The sequence below is a fragment of the Aphis gossypii genome, chromosome 2 (genome assembly GCF_020184175.1).
Source record: "Aphis gossypii isolate Hap1 chromosome 2, ASM2018417v2, whole genome shotgun sequence".
NCBI classification, from domain to species: domain Eukaryota; kingdom Metazoa; phylum Arthropoda; class Insecta; order Hemiptera; family Aphididae; genus Aphis; species Aphis gossypii.
In genome coordinates, this window is record NC_065531.1 from 3,843,489 (window position 1) to 3,864,519 (window position 21,031).

Genomic DNA, 21,031 nt, shown 5'->3' on the forward strand with positions numbered 1-21,031 from the left:
GAGGTAGAAGGAGAGAAGGTGTATATGTGTGTGTGTGTGTGTGTGTGTGTGAGAAAGTGTGATAGTCGGGAAAGAAAAGTCATTCACTTTACAGAAGCGCATTCTCTGAAATTGAGTGTTCTTGGAGTATGCAAATTACATTTTTGCACTCGTTTTATGATGCATATATGCGCAGAACAAAAGACCATTAAGGATCAATTATATATAGAGCGATACTGCAAAACTTGTGAAAATTATTCAGCTGCAGCCATCGGGGTAGTGATGGCATAAAGACGATAGTCGCGTGGAAGTGAAAAATATTTATCGAATGGTAATTGCTGCTAAAAGAGTAAATAGTACGAAAAATGGAAGGGGTTCCGTGTTGTTCCTAGTGGTGAATATAATACAGTGAAAAATATCAACTGACCCAGTGAATTTAATATTTAAAAGAAATAATAATAATTTCGTTTTGTTTATGATTAGTAAAATTAAAAGTAAAGTCGTGTCTTATTATAGGCAGATCAATCCTGTATTTAAATTTACAACTGCGAGTCGTTGTCTCTGTATTAATAAATTGAATTTTACTTTGATTTTGTCGCATGAAAATTATATATTAGTTATTTGTACATGCACTATGACTTTAACATGATTAATATAATAAAAAATATGATGTAAAAATAATTTTCGTTCGAGAAAAAATATATTAACATCAAAAATTATTTATTTATTATAAAATATATCAATACATATCGATGCACATGTAAAATAATAATTTGTCTATCGTTATTATTTTTTTTAAGTTTTTACTTTAATTAATTGAAATTACTTAAAGTTTAGAAGAGCACATATACGGAGTATATAACTAGAGTTAGAGTGGTAGGTAGTGTATACATTTTCAAGGTATTAGCTGTTTGCCCTTGGTCTTTACCACTAATCAGATGACTGATGACTGATGAGCTCATCATAACTTTAAACAGGTACTTATATAATATATTATAGTTATATATTGATAATTATAATTAACTAACCAAGTAGGTAACTATAATAGTTTAAAATATGATTTTTTTATGCCAAAATTTTTTAAAAAATATATATGCTTTTATTAAAAAAAGTAAAAACTTCAGAAATTATAACAATACAAAACAATAAAATAGCATTAAACTTTTCTAAAAATTTTATTTTGTAGTAGCTTAAAATTATGTAAAAAAATATTTTCAAAAATGTCAATATTTTTGTTGTTGACTTATATACAGACAATCGCATAATATGATAATAGACAAGTGTCGTGTGTCGATTCGAAATATTTAAGCCACTTCTCGCCATTTTACAGCAAAACTCGTTTAAGTGGACATGGCGTTTAACTTGAAACTGCTGTTCGCCACGCGTAGTCGTATAATTGGCCTCATCGCTGTTGCCGCGCTTAGTCGTCTTTATTAATTATTGCGGAAAAACTTTTGTCCGGGACGTTATACATTAACCCCTGCCTCGTAAAATGTTAACTCACGCGAGTTACCCTATATAAACGTTTTAATACAATAACTCTCCTAATTATCTGGTAGCTGATTTTGGTGCGGTAGAATCTTTTAACTGTCACAGTTATTATTTACACAGAAATTAATAAGAAATATAAGCGACAGGTATCGCCGGTTGCATTCGATTTATATATTTAACGTTTTCAATACTCTCGCCGGACAACAAATTCCGTAGACTGTGTAACATATTATATTTTGACGAATCATTAATTGCGTGCGCGAAAATAATGTTTTGCAACATAATAACATGGAAGTTTACTTGTTTGTAGGAATTAATCACAATCAAACTTTTATGATAGATTAAACTGAATACTAAAACAGTCATAATTATAGTTATAAGTTGAACCTATTATCTGTTGCTCTCAACGCAAAGAATAGTTATAAGCATTTTATTTTAACTCGGCTAGCATATATCCCTTTATACATGGTTCGTTGTTGAATACAATTTAAAATAACTTGACGTTTTATTTTGTTGTATAGTGACATGTGGCGGCCATAGTCCATGGTCGGGGTGAGTATAAGTCGTCTAAAATTCAATATTTTTCAATATAGTAGTATTGTTGTACCTAGTACCTTATACAGTAGATATTATACTTATTTTAAATATGGCACAACATTACTATTTTTGGTGTATTCTAATGAAATTTTCCAGTCTTTGTGACAAATTAAACATCATCATATTATATCTATTATTTATATAACTTCATTTATAATCAATGATATAGAAATAGGATTTCAAGTAATTTCAACACAATAATAACAAAATGAACGAACCTAGAATTGAGATCAACTGCAGTAGTGTCGTTTTCATATACTTTCCTGTGTTTACACCTACTCGTTATAATTTGACATTAATTTCGGCCATCACAAACAAATATAAAAACTATTTTTGTCGTTTGTAATTTTATACATTTTGGATTGTTTATTTATTATAAGTATTATAAATTAATATGACATTATGAACTTAATTTTTATAATTTATAGTTTTTTTTTTCAGTGTAGCACTGTAGTTTGTTAGGCGTATTATATTTTTATGTTAAGGTTTGTAAAAATTACAAACCATGGGATAGGAATAAACTACAAAGGTATTTTATTATTTACAAAAAGGCTGGTCAAAATGTATTGTACCCATCAAGTAAATCCGGAAATGACGCCACTGCAGATATAAAATATAATGTACGATGTACATCTTATAATAATACGCAATTAAGTGGCTGGAATACGTATTAGAAAGTCGATTATTTGGATTTACGATTACTACGATTATCAGGGATGTGAAACTACAGCAAGTTAGCCAAATTGTAATGGCATGCTATATTATTTTTACATCATTATTACTAAATGAAAAAAGTATCAATAAATAATACTCAGGCGTGGATCTAGAAATCACAAATGTGGGGGGGGGGGGCTACGTATTGTAATTTACAAACAACCATAATATTTTTATAGTAATTTCATTTTATATAACTTAAAATACGATCGAAGGGGGGGGGGTCTAAAGCTCCTTATTCCCTTTCAGATCCGTGCCTGATAATATGTAGCAGTCGAAATGATTTAAAATGTATTTAAAATACAATGAAATCCATTAATTTTCCCACGTGTGTGGAAGTTCTATTGAAAATCTATTTAAAAAGATGAAATAATATACAATTATAATGTTCTTAAAAACTTAATCATCGTCCTAAAACTACGTTTGGATACGATATAATATATAATACTCGAATTATAATATTACAGAGCGTGGTATCATAAATATTGATTGTTTACACAGTTACAGAATTTTTGATTTTTCACCTGACCGGAAAAACGTTAAAAACGTTTGCTACCCTTGTGCAGTACACGATGCGTTTATTTATATATTCCGTTACGAATGTGTGTGTGTGAATATGAATCGCGTGTATACGGTTGACGCAGTGGCGACAGTGGTGGTGGTTGCAGTGGCGACGACGGAATAGGCTTTTGTGCATTTGATTAGAGTTTAAAGAAGACAATAGTCCGTGAGCGCGCGTGTAATCGCCGCGTGTATTCAAATGTCACCGGCAACGTGTACGGGCGGCTGTGACGGGTTTTGGGTAGGGTAAAACAGTAGTGGGTGGGGGGGGGGTGCTGCTGTCGGTTGCACGCGACCTTTATCGTGCGCGCGGTCGCGGAGAGACGACCGACGAAGTAGTAGTGGCGGACGGACGAAATTCGGTCGCGGACGCACGTGACCCACACGACACGAGTCACACACCCGCTACGGCATGTTTCGACAACGTGGTATACAGGACCGTGTGCACACTGCACACATTACAATATTACATATTGTTATTATTATTATATTATATAGCATTATATTTCCATAAAAGTATACAGTATGAATTTATTATATTTAATTTATTTTGTATTTTTATATGAAATTATATATTATATCGTATTACAAATACCTATAATGTGTAAAAATATATTATACTGCACCCTACGTTTTTTTTAGATTTTTTTCAAAATTGTCATTTTAGAACATTTTAAATATAATATTATAATTTGATGTATAGTTCTAAAATTGTATACTAAATAAGTTTATTAATTTTACGATTAAAAAAAGTGATATTGAAGAATTTTTAATGGTGATGGCAATCTCAGGAAAAATATTTTTTACTAATTGAAATAATTGAGCTTGTAATATAAGTATAGTTAGTCTAATTTGTCTATAATTCACACGTTTTATCAGATTTAACAGATTATATTTGACAACATTTAAAAATTGTAATATAGATTAAATCTTTATTTATTATAAATTTAATGTTAAGTATAAAATAGGAATTACATATAGGTCAGATTATGAAATATATTTTGTCTATAAAAATACTTGTTACTAGGACATTGAATTCAAATTCTTACACACAGTCCACACATTTTGGAACAAGCTAAATTCAATACTTTTGAAAAGTAATAAGATCCTACAAATACATTTTATTTGTTTATTAAAAAAAAAAAAAATTGTAATGAAATAATACTTGGTGCAAATAGTATTAAAATAATAATACTACGTGCTTGTGTGTATGACATATCAGTTTGCATACTTTTTATTATAAATATCTATGGAAGGTACTGGACATAAATCTTTCGTATTTCAAAAAGTTATAAGTTTACGTTATCATTGAATAAACATTGGCGTTCGGCTGTATTGAATCTAGCTATGGATAAGGTAAACTTAGTTCATAGTAAAGTTGTGATACATTTGTGAGAAATTTAAAATCGCGATTCTTATTGCATTTCACTGCAACCGTGGCTTATCTAGGATTTATTTTACGGGGGTGTTTTAACATTTAATAGAGTCATGGTGTATAGGGAGCTCCGTACGCGTAATACAATATCCATTAACAAAAACCATATATTGATATAAATTATTATATTAATGAAATTTATTTTAAAAAGTATGTGTAAGCTGTATAAAACTTTTCATTCTAACACAAAATAAATAATACTATGTAATATAATATTAATACTAAAACAACAACTATAACATAGTACATACGGCTAATGGAGGGTGATCTAACACCCATATCGCCCCCTCCCCCTAAATATGCTACTGCACTCCAAATACAATCGTCAGTTATTATGACTTTTGTTACAATATTATATTTTACTACATTAATAAGTTTTTAAAAATTAGTTTTGATTCTGAGCGCAGAGTCAATTCAACAATGATGTGCGTATTTTTATTTTTGCGTTGAAAATTTCAGACACATATTTTAGTAATAAAAAACAAAAAATTCTTTGATCTATTAACTTGAAACCATTAGTAGAAAATTGCAGAATCTACTTATTACTTTTAGCCTCTAAGTAAAAATTAAAAGTTATCAGTTTTTTAAAAGTAATTAGGAGAAACAAAAGAATAAAAAAATTACCAATATTTTTTAAAATTGTAATATTATTATTAAAATAATTATTTAATAACCTTAGTTACATGTTACACCTACTAAATATTTAGATAGTCATTGTTCAGAATGGTTTTTCCCCACTTGATCGAGTTTTATCGTTTGTTTTCGACCTATTGATTATATTTCACATGTATCAAATTTTGAAATTGATTTCAAACGATGCACCGTACGAAATGGAAATAAATATTATAATAATATGTTGCACGGCGTGGCAAAATGGTAACCGGTACTATGGGAGAATGAATGAACAAGCATCGTCTGTAGTCTGCAATAAGCGATTATATTGTACATTCTGACGTCCAATTTTTAACGGCTATGGAACTTCTCGTTTGAAATCAATGTTTTTAGTATCGAATCACGATTATATGCCGTCCCACATTTGAGCAAGGAACACCTGTTTGCGATAAATTGAAAAAAAATGTCTAATTACTTTTTCAATTTTAGTGGTTACCGCTTATGTATAGTTACGTGTATCCCACGGTCATGAGAAAATACTGTGCGCCAATCGATAGTAGTATAAATAGAAACGTAGGTACTTATTTCTAAAAATAAAAAGTTGATAGCTGTTTTGCATCAATAAATAAATTACAAAAGTGAAAATATTGTAATGTGGTGTAATAATATTACATGTAAAATGTTAGATTATACAAAATTACAAAGAAATTCAAATATCCATACTAATTATTGTTGAAATAAAAAAATTAGAAAATACTGTCAATATATTACATATTTGTTTGCCTATTTTTATGTATCAGAATAATTTACTTCTTCATTTAATCCAGTTTAAGAAAATAAACGTTATTCAAAAATAAATTTCAATGAGAATAATTCTCATTTTTAAAATTTTCTAACTTATATTTATTTTCGAACTTATAAAAATATACGATTTAAATTATTGAAAGAAAAAAAATGTATTGTACATATTTTAATATTTTTTTAGTGCTATTAAGTCCCAAATCTTTGAATATAATACTACAATATGCTGGTTACTCTTTGACTCTAAGTGATTGAGTTTTATATTTGGTCGAAAACCAACTCGATAAAAATACACGTTAGGTAAATATATGAAATTCAACTTTGTATATCCATAGTAACGACGAAACAATCAGCAAACACGAATAAAAATAGCTTGCAATAATTCGTATGTTTTTACGTAGTTTTTTTGTCCATAAACTGTAAACTCCACTTGTGTATTTGTGTGTATAAAAAAAACGTTCGTGACCAATATCCTAAATGTCTAAATATCAGTTTAGATACACGTTTTAATAAAATATAGATATATTTATTTAAAGGTACCATGCTCTATATTTTGATGATATTCTTTTCGTGATATTCCCTCACAATAGATTAATATATGCCATGATGGTATTCCTACACTTTGAATTTGCTATCTCATAAAATTATTAGACGTTTCACTAACATGCAACATAATAATGTGTACCATAACAAAAGTTGATACTTGTTGTACAACTAGTGGCAGTACGTATTTTTAGAAAACACTATGCGCTGCCATAAGATTTTATCTTTCACGCTTACATAGGTACTCTATCGTCGCTCGAAAGACGAATCGTAAAGAAAAGAAAACAATCTGCAATAGGTATCGGCTATAATTCTCTATACCCAGTCTGAGTTAAACTCGAATTTGTATACAAAGTAACCTGCTTATTGGGTTTTATACATAGGTAGTTAATTGACTCATCGCCGCCAATTGGACTCAAACAAGCTGGCCTTGATTAGTGTGTAACTATCAGATAGAAATTTAAAAAAAAACGATATAATACACTATAGATATACCCAATATCCGTACATCAATTAATGTGGAGTTAATACAAATACGTCATATAATTGGATAAATAACTAAAAATTATAGTATACAAATAATATTGGGAAAAACAAAATTTTTTATGCAAATTAAATTGTTGACAAAACGATTTTGTTTTTTAGGTGTAACTCAAAAACGAATAACTTAAGACATTTAAAATGTTTACCAAATGTTTATATAATCATTTTGTATTTATGATAATATTTTTAATTGACACATCTTAAGCTATTTATATGCATAAGAAATAATTTTTTTTTTTAGATTTTTCTTTGAAAATGTTTTTATTCCCTAATTAGAAATGCGTGAAAATTTAATAAAACGCTTTTCATAAGTTATTTATTTATCTATTAAAAATTTCTAAAATTTTTAGACGCACATATTTTTTAAGCATTTATAATGTTCAAGTTAGAAAAGAAAAAGTAAATTTCAAAAATGTACAAATTATTTTGTAGTTGGAAATTCATAACATTTTTTTTTATACCTAAAATTTGAAACTTACACAAAAAAAAAAAATACAGCAAGACCAAATTAAATTTTTACGAAAATTAAATTCATTCATTAAATAATTATTTGTTTTCAGACGACTTTTATTATTTTGTTGTGATTCAAAAACAAATAACCATAGATGAAATTTTTCACAAATTTATTAGGTATCATTTTCTGTTTACCGCATAAAATTTCCAAATAGTTTTTTTTCTAGAAATATAAGGTAATTAAAAATAATTTGCTGGGTTAAAATTCTTGAAAATTTCATACAAAATCCTATATTATTTGTTATTATATATCTATGTACAAATATTAAAAATACATATTATGCACAATTATATTTTTTGCATATAATAAATCATAGAATTCAAATTTAATATCTCCATAACAATGATTAAATCGGCATCTAATGTAAAGAACAGCCGTATAATTCACATGCCTACTTTTTATTTTGCTTAATTGATTCATTCGGTCGATGGACTTGAACGCTCTGGTTCAAAAGCGAGACTTTAAGAGGCAAATACTGTAGATACTCATACAGGTTAATTATTACATCAAGATATTTGCAGATGTATGTAATTCTCTACAATATTACATATACATAAGGAACATCATGAAAACTTAAATAATGATACGCCTTAGAAAAAACGTTTTAGTCGCGCCTTAAGTTATAATTTTCGTGTAATATTATATACCTTAATATTTATGAGTGGACGCCTTTCCCGTTTTCTCGGCAATAGTCGACTGGTTATAATATTACGTATACTATACAGACAACTATAATAATTATAATAATATTCTAACGTGCGTGTGACGAAGTTTCCGTGTCTTGGATGCCGTACCGACTGCACACACACCGCCAACGACGCAGTCGTCTATATACGTAGGAATATTGTGCTCCTCTTCGCGAATATGTCGAAAACACGTAATCTCCAAGCACGCACAAAAACTTCGACAAAGTCAAATGAGTTTGACGTGTATGATGTGTATATATTATATACCTAGTACTAATGCATTATAATATACATCAAACTGATGCAATGACGACCGTGTCAACAAAGTTTCGTGAGTTACTGCAACTTCAGAACGAACGTCGTCGTATGTACGTGCGTGCATCCGAGACGAAAGTGTGATTTTTTTTATACACCTTTACAACACGTGTTTATTTAAACTATATATTCATGTTATTCAACCCTCATTCTTGTTTGTGGAGAACAACTACGAATTCATTGAACAATAAATTTATAGGTATAGTATTATAGTTGTCGAATAATAAAATAATCATCCATGCATCTATAGAGTTTGAGAAAATAACTAAACCGATTAGTAGAATTTCTCAACCTGACTACATTTGTATTTAATAAAACAAGGATTTTCAATGCAAATAAACTTTTTTTAATAAATAAAATATTATTAGATTGAATTAAAAACAATTAATTATTTCATTTGAGTGAAAATATAATAGCAACTCGACAACTCGTGTTATTCAAAAATTCAGTTAATATTTATAATATGATGTATAATTTTTCTGATATTATTCATTAACTGAATTTACATATTGAGTTTGTGCTTATTAGACTTCATAAAATACTGAAAAAAATGAATTAAATTCACGGTTTTGTAAAACCACCTATTCCTTTTCTTTACCGATTTAAAAAATGTATGTACTGTAAAAAAATAAACATCTTTAAAGCAGTATATAAGTGCAAAGACTGAACTACTAGTAGACTATGTCTACTGAGAGTCTAGACAAGATAGAGAATACGATGAGATGGGTTGTGGTGTTTCGTTTGGGTTGAGTGAAATTATCTTTACCAACATCAATGATATTTGGATATTGATGCGGACTCTACCTATAGTATATTACAATATTACTATACCTATCAATTAACAATTTACCTACGTAATTATACAATATATTTATTCATTTATTTATCTACAAATCTATGAATACGTATTTAGCCCAAATAGTATTTTTAGGTGAAATATTCACTCAAATAGTGTACATAACTATTCACTGATTATATAATACAGCAAATGCTTATTCCATTTTTAGTTTTTGGACATAATCGTTTTGTTTAATTTATTCTGTCTATATACAATGTACATAATATATGGATACGTTATTCGTGTCGATTAAACGATCGTTTTGTAACGCATATATTATAATCCGCTTTAGTAGGTATTTATAATATTATATTATGTAGGTATATATATGTATTGTTTGTGTGCGTTCAACAATAAACGATCTTTATTGTGTTTCATAAAAGTATCGGTGGCGGTGAAAACGATTTATAACACTTAAATAACGACAAACGAGATAGGATGATAACTATATTACTATAGTTTACCACCATTCCACCATTACTAAAAAATGAAATTAAAATTCATGTATAACAGTTAACCACTATCTACAATATCGATACGATTCACCACAAATGATGTAGGTATATTAATATTATATTAGTATAATTAATTGCCACAAGGATGTGTAATTATAGGATATATGTAAATTTAGTTATTTTTTTCATGGAAATAAAACGTTTTTTATTATAGGTAGTGAAATCTGTTTATACAACACATAGTCACATTAGTATACAGCTGGGTGATTATTTTACAGGTAAACACTGATTTTCTCCAAAGATTTTAAAGTTTTTGCATATTTTTAAGCGAAACAATAAACCAACATTTTACGGGATATTCCAATACCACTCATCTAAATTACCTACTCTAAGTGTGCCATTTCAGATTTTCGTGTATGAATGCAAAAAATCTAATAGCTAACCGAAATATCAGAACCACTCACAAAGTAGATAGATACTCTCAAATTTAAAAATTATTCTTTACTAAATTTTAATAATTGGTTGGATTTTCTTATATAAATTTAAAATGAGTAGAAAGTAGATTCATAATAATATAAAAAGACAAAAATAAATAAATATATTTTTTTTTAATTTCAAATGATAATTTATGATAGTTAGTATAAAATATTAAATTACATGATATGGACAATTTTCAATAAATATTTCCAATCAACAAGAATTTTAATTAAAAAACACAATTGTAGGCTGAAAATTCACATTATTCTTGTATTCTGTAAATATAATGCTACTAAATTAATTTCTTTCAAAATACGATTTTTATCAATTAAAATAAAAACATTTTGGGAACAAACGGAATTAAAAATGTATGCATTCATAAATTCTTAAGATATTTTGATGATAGAAATAGAAATTTTTTTCCAAAAATGTTAATGTTTTTCGAAATTATTTTTATTGTGATTGTCTTATATATAGTATATCTATGTCTCAATAATACATAATTTAATATATGTATGTTTTTCTTATATGATATAATACTTCCATGAACGATAAAGAGGATAAGAAAATAATTTCATATTTGACGGTTATTGATGCACATTGCACAACCACGGCTAATATAGTAATAAACCACAGATGATGAATTATAAAAGGAACATAAGGGACGATGTGCAAAGTTAGAATTTTAAAATAAGGACAATTTATCGCTGTTCGTTAAAATTTTTACTTCATTTAGACGAGAATAAATTAATCTCGAGTTTTACCTACGTAGGTATATCATATGTATTAACTATGAGTTACTACCAACTTGGTAATATACATTAATTCGTTATATAAAAGTAACTTATAAAGTTGCAAAATAACTCAACGTTAAATTAAAAAGTTAATAATTAATACTTACTTAATTGTAACTTTTTAACTAACTAAGCCAGAAGCTTAATACTTTATAAATTGATGTACTAAAACGTTAACAATAATTATACGTTTATGTAACATAAATTATAATTAATAATACCTATGTATCTTATTGAATTTAGACTATAGGAACTAAAATTGCAGTTAATACAACTGAGCAACGACATATTTATACATTATAGATAATAATTAAATGGTATGTAAATAAAATATTTTAGTATGGTATTGTTATTGTGATTTCGAAGACAAATGGTTGTAACTACTAACTACTATAGATATATTATAATACATAGAAAAGGTATATTAATTGATTACGAATAGACAATTTAGTATTTTGATCATTTAAAACTTAAAACCTTCAGTTTTCGATAAAATTTATATTTTTTCTCATAATGAGCTTTATAATAATATATGGTAGAAAAGTTTTTTTTCTTAAAATACGGTGGCAAACTATATACTTTTACAATAGAAACAATATTTCATAATATAACATTTAATATTTTCTTTCATAATTTCCTTCTCTTGTTTTTCGAGTTTTAATAGGTAATATAATAAAATGTATTTTGATAAGATAAAATTATTATTACGAAGGTTAATCGCTATTGTTGTAATGCACCGATGGGTACTACACCGCTATATAGTTCAAGGAAATGAGTTTAGGTCAACCTTGGTTTTTTACTCTCGTCTCCACCCTATTTTTAATCTCTTCAAACCATAAAACACCCACTGCTGTTGCACTGTACATACCGTGTGCTGTTGGTTGTTGCCTGTTTATCATTAAAATGTTTTAAGGTAGAAGTTATATTAAGGTGGTTGAAATAATATGAGTTTAAGTTTATTTATATATATATAGCAGTATTATAGCTCTGAACCACAAAACAAATATAATAAATCGTTAGTTCACTTCGTCTAAAAACCCATTATTACAGACCTCAATACTTATACACACAGCATATAGGTAAATAGGTACATACTTTAATAGGGGCTATATTATTATACATTACATCGTATTTACGTAAAATATTATTTAGTTTACTCATAATTTGTTGGACAGTAGCGCGAAGTAAATTTTTTTCTCAGATTCAAATGAACTCGTTATTCGATTTTAAACGGTAACTACCACATAAAGTCTGTAGATGGTGCTACTATATTTTTAAAAATAAAAAAAGGAAAAAGAAATAATTAAAAAAAAACCGTTTCAGAACCTATACACTTATATGCAATATCTGTAATACAATCTACTAGTAACTGTTACTATTTTATGATAATTCAGATGTAGAATCTGAAAAATATAATAAGACATTAGGTAGTGTAGTTGTTTACGAGCAAATTTCTAATCAAAACCTGCAATTATAAAAATGTATATTTTTTTGATTTAATTTGTTTTTATAATTTTTGTTTGTACCGTTTTTCTTTATAAAAAATTCAAGTACACATTTTAGTAATAAATTACAAATAATATCAAAATATTTAATGAATATTTTTAAATTAAGATAAAGTATTGGTATTAGGTACATAAAAAATGTTAAATATTATACGAGGAGATCAAACGAAATGCAAATATATACAAGTACATACATTTCTATTTTGTTGGTCGTGATATTTAATAAATAATAATATTTATTTATTTTAGTTTTAAGTTACTTTTCAAGATGTTTTCTTCAAATAAGATTTATTATATTAATATTATAGTATTTTATGTGCATTTTATCCAAAACAATATCTAAATATTCATCATGTATGTTGTATAAAATATTTATCAATTATAATATTTTGTTTACAATTTTATAAATTGTATGGTTTAAATATTATGATGTTATGTGTAGACATCTGTTCAAAACAATAATATTTGGTCATGAAAAATAATCTAATATTATTGTGCCTAATATAAATAAATTAAGTAAAATAAATGTATACAAGTATTAGGTAGCTTGTGTATTACGATAAAATAACTTTTTAAAACGTAGAAATTGATTATACAACAGTGCAGCATTCAATTAAACATCAGTGTTTTTGAATTATTTAAGAAAAAGCTATCCCGATAATTTAAATCTATGTGGCTAATTGAAAATTATTTTTTTTTACTTTTATCAGCCGTTCAACGATACATAATATAAGTATATAATATGAAACATATTACCGGCTTCTATGTACGTAGGTATACGTCAGTCACCGACTCTAGATTTCAACGATGCGAAGATGATCGCATAATTAATTTAAAAAGGTTCGTACACTAATACCCACGTAGGTATTGAGGATACTGGATAACATATATTATGTATAAAGTACAAATAAATGAAAAACGTTGTCGGATCGACGTACACTTATAATGTACAATGTGTATAAACATTTATTTATTTATTTTTTAGCGACGTTTCTATTTCAATGGCATACGATGTAAAATTATATCATTCTAAAGGGGTCGACTTAAAGGCGAGCAGCAAATTGTTGGTGGGCGGTGGGTGGAAATTCGACGAAGAGTGTTGTGGTGGTAAACAAGAGATAACAAACAAACTCAAAACATTGCCACCGAGATCACGAGCGTTTCGAAACTCTGTGGAGGGGCCGATATGTAATCCCTCGGGAACCTTTCTTCTCCAAAAATAAAGAAAAGTCGCTGAAAAGAACGAACGCATTTGTGTGTGTATATTGTATATATAATATATATATATACACAGATGTCGCGTGCGTATGTATATATTGCAAATACATGTTTAGGTTTAAAATTCCATCAAAAGTCGATTGTGCCCACGTACTGCTCAGAAATCAAAGCCGAAGAACTTTGAACCACGTAAGGCGGATGAAACGCGAACCAAAGCTTTGAGTCGCTGGGAATTATACGGTACCCGGATTTGAGTTTTCAGTACTATTTTATATGCTGCGTGATGTACCTGAATGCTTATATTTTCTGAACTTTATTTAATTGAAAAATCTTTTATACGTACATATTATAATAATATTGTTTACGCTAAAACTGATTTTACTAATTATTTTACAGAAAATTAGTTGAAATGATAAGAGTTTTTTTAAGAAAAAAAATCTTAAAAGTTAATATTAGTTTGGTAAGAAGTTATTTTAGAATTAAAGGAATTCCGAAATTGTTTTCCAATCGTCGCATTATTCAGCAGTTAGGGTACTAAACATTTTATATACGTATCTCCATAACACTGACATACCTGACATACGCCACTTTGTGTTGTGCTAGCGTTTTTTATAAATTCATATAGGCATATCTATAGATATTAAAAACCTTAATTTTATTATTAATAATAATTTTACATTTTATCTGGGCCCTGTAAAAGGATCACTGTGTAGGCGGATAAGGCGTACCTAATACCTATATATATACATATATATAGGTGGTTGCTCGACATATGAATCATTTCGATGACGGGGATCGATTTAAAGGGTGGAGTGTGTTCACTTGTTAATTACAGCTTGCCCCAGTCCTACCATTTTAATGCTGTGTATTATCATCATCATCATCAACAGGTTCTACCGTTTGTATACAGTTAATTCGTATATAAGACGTGTGGCTGGTACGGTTCATTATATTTTAACATAAAACCATAAAGTGTATATTATTAATAAAACATACTATTTTTAGTTTTATACTTATTGTTAATAATAAATATGCTGTCTTACGATGTAGGAATCAGTAAAATATTAGTTTACCACGTAGGTACCAGCTACTTCTCTATAGAAAGCATACTCCTCCAGTGTTTTTCCTTAATTAATTAATTAATTTATGCAACTCATATTCAGCTAAATTTTCCTATTTCAACAATGAACTAATTAAAACTATAGGTAGTCATTTTTTTCTAGGAATTTTTAAATAAGTATTTATTTTACATTACTCATATCATCATAATATACGTAATATGAATTATCTATGTATTCTTGTGTCGATACAAACTTCTTGTTTTAAAAATATGACAACCTATTTTTGCTATAAATTATTGATCAGATTATTTTTAAAACATATTTTGATGAATGTGTTTATAATTTGATATTAAAGTGAGTAGTTTTTGATCTTTACTAAGGAATTTGTAAGTATAATAGTACCACAATAAATAGATAAATTTAAATGTTTAAAGATACACGAGGACAATGATTATATTAAAACCATAATTATGATCCTTAGTAGTTAGTGTCTGCATACAATGTAATAACTCAGGAACTACTCAGTGTAGTATTGATTTAGATACATCAACATTTTCAAAAAACTTTAGGTATTTTATTAATAATTAACAAAAAAAAAAAAAAGTGGTTATTATTAACACAAAAAGGGGTTTATATCATCACAACAGGAATCCTGTTTCCGTGGTATTGTAAAAATAAAGTTACGCAGTACTATGACATAAAATCGCTTAGATAGCCTGTTCACAATATTCAATGAGCAAGAGCTTGCTTATAATTTAAATATTGACGATATAATTGACATTTTAAAAAACCCTACTCCCGTGGATAGAATAATGGAGTTATATAATTAATTGAAAATATGTTTTTTAAATATAATGTTTTTAAGTTGTTATACATATTATAAAGTAATTATATTATTATTGATGACTGATATGTGATCTAAATTCAGAGTTATTATTATTGATTAGAAGCTTAGAGAAAGTCACAGTATAGGTACCCACTGGCCACTGAGTACTAAGAATACTTAGAATACTAATAGTATTCTGTTATTTACAAGTGGTACTTCTAACTTTTATTAATAGTCACTAAAATTATTCTAAAGGAGTTCATTGTAATTACAGACAATTTATTTAAGTATAAGATTGTAGTCTTTTTGGTTTTCACATGCGGAGGCAGCAGCTATTTCTTGTGTATATCATACATAAATTAAAAATAATATTCACATTATTGCTGTGGTCATTATTGTTGTATTAGTATTTGGAGGGTTGAAAGAAAAAATATATATTATAAGGAAGACTTTCTGATAACACGCGACCCGAGAGTTGCATAGGTGCACGAGCATTTGATGTATAGCTATATATAAAGCTATGCATAAACATTGAAAAACATTATTATTATTTAATTTTTTTTCTGTTCATTATATTGTTATTATTATTCTACACGAGAAACTTTTATGTTTGTGTGCCGCCCATGAGTCAATTAACTCTTTTTCCGAAGGAATTCGTTTACGAAGGGGCGGAATATATTTTCGGCGAACCCTTTTTTTTCCGTCTACTCTACACTACATATATACATTCCTCTCCACGGCGATCTCGATGTACATAATATTTCTTTTTTTGTGTTTTAGGAATATGCTTAAATCTCCCTCCACCCCACCCTAAAAAAATTAAAATAAAAAATTATTGCTACTATAATATATATAATATAATCTTCGGTATGTGAGTGCGTGCATAGACTTGTGCGGCCGTCCGTCCGACTTGATGGATCTTTCAAGGGACTCGCGCGCCTGGCAGGGGCCGGTCGATGGCAATTATATATATATATTAGGCATCTATTTATGTGTGTGTGGTTGTGTGTAATATTATAACGTGTATATGCGCGCTGTCCGTGGGCGGATTTCTCAAGTAGTTTTCGGCGGCAGCAGCGGTGGCGTGGGCGTTACACACTGTAGCACAACGCCGTACACAGCTAAGTCGCTCCTTAACTTCCAACGTGAAAAAAATGTGGGAAGATACGCACACTATATTTATGAACATAATATATGTACGGGTGTATAATGTATATAATATAATACTATGCTCTATGCTCTAGCACTACACAAGTTTATATTATTTTATATAATATATATATATTTATATGTATCGGTCCCGCCTACCCCTCGCTTACCCGTCCAACAGTTACCGCTTATAAATCACTATATTATTATATACATACCTCCACTACCGATATGTAATATTATGTATATTGTATATAGGTACCCTAACTATGTATATGTAACAGTACGTATTTTAATTTTACCTACATATAGGTAATCGCTTTACAATATTTAGCGGGTACAAAGCTTCGTTGAAATGACTATAAATTGATGGCCTATCTCACACATATTACAAGTTCATTTGTTTCTAAAACATACATTTGTTTTCAGTTTTCTTATATTTATATTTTAAATTTCAACCTAACCGAAATAACGTTGCTGGATAGTTCTAAACTCGAGCTACAGGTCAATCAATTCAAATAATCTATATACTCGGCTTATAATATTAATAATTTATAGAGTGTTTGAGTTTTCAAATAAAACAATTAATCAAAAACTTTAATTTTCTATGACTATAGAATCCATGTAAATGTTAATTTCTTAATACATTACTGTGAAGTGTGAATAATCGTAATATATTTATGTTTAACACGCACGCCGTATCGTATTTACAAATTTAAAAACTCAAAGAGTGTGAAAAAGATCGAATTTATAACTTAAAACTAATAGAGAAAATACTAAATAGTTATAAAAAAAACTTTAATGTGATTATTTCAGACATATAATATAGTCAGTTGAATCAATCAAAAATTATTATTGTAAGAAATGTCTTAAGATTAATTGAAATTTTAGATTTTTATTATTTTTATTCGTGTGAAAATTATTAGTATATTGAAGTTTCTCTCGAAAAAAATAGTAATTGTTGTAAATAAATGTTATTATTGCCATGTATATATAAAATCGTATTCCAGAAAATAAAGAAGAAAGAACGTAAGCTTCTTATATTGTGTCCACAAATTGTTCGTTGCGCCCATATACCCGTGTGTACCTACTACCAGTAAATTTACTTTTCGAAATGCGGATAGTTTGATATTTTTGAAATTTAATGAAAACAGGGCCAGTATATAATATTACATAGCATAGATATATAGTTATATCTATATGTAACCAATAAAGGTAAACGAAAATATAAAATAAAAAGGAAAACAAAGGGAAAAAGTTTTTTGAAAAAATATAATAAACGTTTTTACTGCATCGAACAAAACACATGATAGAGAATCTCGAAAACTTTCAACACTCACCACTGCGTCTTGTGCACAAGTCTTACGTCAGAAAAACTAAAGTTTTCCAATAGATATAAAATGAAAATCGTTTTTCCATCTATCCCATTGCGTATAGGTATATAGGTAGTATGTATTGTATAAAAATAATACTTTTATGAAAACGAATAAATCCATATCAATAAAAAAAAAAAAAATAATAAATTATAATTAAAATCCAATTGAAAAACTTATTTTTATCATTTTGAATACAATCCATAGGGCATAGTAATACTAATTAGAATTGTCTTACATGGATTTAACACAATGTATGATATATTTATGAATTAACAATCTTTTTTTTTTGTTTATAAGAAATACTAAAATAAAATTTTTAAATTGAATTAAGTTAAAATAATCGAAAAATATTAAAAATTAATAACTTTTTAAACATAGTAATTATTTTTCAAAAACGTATAACCAAATTTTTTCCAAATACTATAAAAAAAAGTTGTTACATGAACGTTTATATATTATTACAGTGAGATACGTTGTAAATTGTTGATTATTAGACGATAAAAAACTACCATACCTCAACCTCAGCTTAAATGGGTAGCGGCTAGATAATAATTGTTGTTATATATTAATATATTTGTAAACTTTTTGTGATTTGAAAATAATTTATATATTTATTCAATTCAATTCATACATCATAAATAATATGAACAGTAAAAATTATTAACTGTGAATTTGGTTACAATCATCCGATAATATCTGTTATATATATGTACTTAATATAGTGTAATCCTCTGAAGAATATTATACTTTAACGTAAGATATTAGAGGTGTCAACGGTTTTTTGAAACGTTCATGACATATTTATTTTGAATGCTTTAGAATAAGTATTAAGTATATTAACAAAACAATTTTCAAACTTGATTTTGCTGTGACATTAATCATAGGTAGGTAAAAACAATTTTCAATACCTTTGGAAATAGCACGAAATAGTATATTTAATAAAAAAACAGAAAAGTAGAAATAGTACCTTTAAAATTAATAAAGAAAAAACAAATAACATAAAAAAAAACATTTATAAATTAAAAAGGTTACATTATTTTTGCATAGATATCCCAAGACAGTATACTATTCTATTACTTAAATTATATCTTATATTCTATTTTGTCCGTCGTTGCATTGTTATATTATATTATGGTTTTTATTGTATAAATTTAAATAATTTAAATTTAATATAAGTAATATTATTAATAATTTCCCGTCAACGAAGAAGATAACAATAATAATAATCAGACTCGACTCGATGCCGCGGATACAGAGCAAAACGTCTATAATTTGAGTGCCGAAGTATATAGACGTTTTGCACGGCTGAATGAGCACATTGGAAAGGACGTAAGACTTGCTATCGCGCAAAATATGTCATCCGTGATGTGATCGACCATTGTATATATTATTATTGTTGTCGTTGTTGTTATTATTATTATTTTGTCGAATTAATTGAAAAACGAAATTATCATAACGAAAACACGCCGCACGCAGTAGGGAAATTTTCAACGATAATACATTATTTCATTATAATATTATTATTATGCATAGACTATATATGATATTGTATTATAGTATCTATGCATGTATATTATCCATATATTACTATATAGCTACCGTAGGTAACGTCAGTATAGGTATTTTTCGTACTATGATAAACCCTCATTTTCTATACACAGGGTGATTCACCAAACTCATCTCCTTTTTACAATATTTAAAGAATATTCTGTGATGGAAAAACTAGTAATTATTTTTTAAAACATTGTATCTTGCTTCTTGTGTGTTCAAAATCTAGTATCATGGATTATTAACCTTAGGGCATAAATAATTAATAACTCAGAAACTTCACGTTCGAATTAGATTTATAAAAAGATGCGTCAACGTTTCCAAGAAAATCATATGCTCAACAATAATACATGGAGAAATGTGTGGGATCTCATTAGAAAAAAGAAGTTTGAACCACTACGCGCTAGATAAAAATAATTTTAAGTGCTTGAAAGTATTATGATGTTTGTATACCTGTAGATACTCAAAACTTTCAAAAATTAGAATTTTAAAAAGTTAAAGAAAAACGGGGGTGGGGGGTTGCATACTATTTCTAGAATCAACGTACATATTATGTTATAAACAGCGTGCACACATTGTGTGTATATTGTATTATATCGACCTTAGAGCGCAGCAATAAAATAATATTATCATATTCTATAACAACAACAATAACATTATTTCGAGTTGCAGGTGTATACGTGCATGCATTTTAGATCGTGGATGGAATTTATCTGACAAAGCAGAAGGAGATGATGAGACCCACTTTCTATCTAGAATTGTATGAAGTCCCAATCTAAATAATTTATACTTAACGTTGGATAACATAACATAACGATGGATCAAAAAGTTTCGAGTAGCCACAGTTATAGTATGTCTATAGTGTGTGGTAAATGTATGTATTTTTAAAACGATGTCGGTTTTTAAAATCGATACGCAACAATACATAATATACCTGGTGAAATGTGAAAAACATGCCGTTGATCATATTATAACTTTAATGTATTTTCAAAA

The 21,031-nt window shown here is 27.8% G+C and overlaps 2 long non-coding RNA genes across 3 annotated transcripts in view; one reads left to right on the plus strand and one right to left on the minus strand.

The window, feature by feature from the left end:
* LOC114126693 (uncharacterized) overlaps nt 1-21,031 on the minus strand; it is a 179,344-nt gene that overhangs the window by 43,686 nt on the left and 114,627 nt on the right. The window lies entirely within an intron of this gene.
* LOC126550393 (uncharacterized) lies at nt 13,554-14,407 on the plus strand. Its single transcript, XR_007604476.1, has 3 exons — nt 13,554-13,700; nt 13,846-14,116; nt 14,195-14,407. It is a non-coding gene; the product is annotated as an uncharacterized LOC126550393 (long non-coding RNA).